This window comes from Corylus avellana, chromosome ca2, assembly GCF_901000735.1.
Source record: "Corylus avellana chromosome ca2, CavTom2PMs-1.0".
Taxonomy (NCBI): domain Eukaryota; kingdom Viridiplantae; phylum Streptophyta; class Magnoliopsida; order Fagales; family Betulaceae; genus Corylus; species Corylus avellana.
In genome coordinates, this window is record NC_081542.1 from 11,246,324 (window position 1) to 11,247,067 (window position 744).

Below are 744 nucleotides of genomic sequence, written 5' to 3' on the forward strand. Positions count from 1 at the left end.
TTATAGTGATGAAATTATGTTACAATATGTTTTGCATGCCTTAAAATGAGTTTAAAAGGAAAAATATTTGAAAGAAAGGAGTCTGATAAGATTTTAAAGGATTTTTGTAACTGAGATATGAGAATGTTATAGGTTGATTAAGTGAGTTGTCTTAGTTATACCAAGGTTGAAGCGTTGTTGCTCTAACAATATTTTATTAGAACCCTTTAAAATATTTATTTTAACGCTAGAATTTAATGAATAGTATAACTTGCAACAAAATTGTATTTTGAATGAATATATTATTGCTTTTTAAAGTTTAAAGGCACATGAGTTGAAACCCGACCACACACCAAAATAATAAGGTAGCATACATAACATATGAAAGGGAATTTCCTTAAAATTTGAGATTCTCAAATTCATAAATTTCAACCGTCCATATTTAAGGGTTTAAAACAAGCCATGTTTCAATATTTAATGTGGAAGCTTCTAAACCTATGTTTCCGTTTCCTTGAGGGTAGATGGTTTATTTTAGACCCTTAAATGTGATTAACGGCTGAGATTTATAAATTTGAGAATCTCAAATTTAAAAGAAATTCTAGGGGATCTCAATCCATGAAAGGGAGGGTTGAAAAGGGTTTATGGAATAAGTAATGCTACATACACTCTCATTTTTTTTTACACTCAGACATTTTGATTTTAATTTTTTTTAAAAAAAATCGAAGAAGAGAGATATTAAAGGGAAATTTAAATTTGAGGTATTAG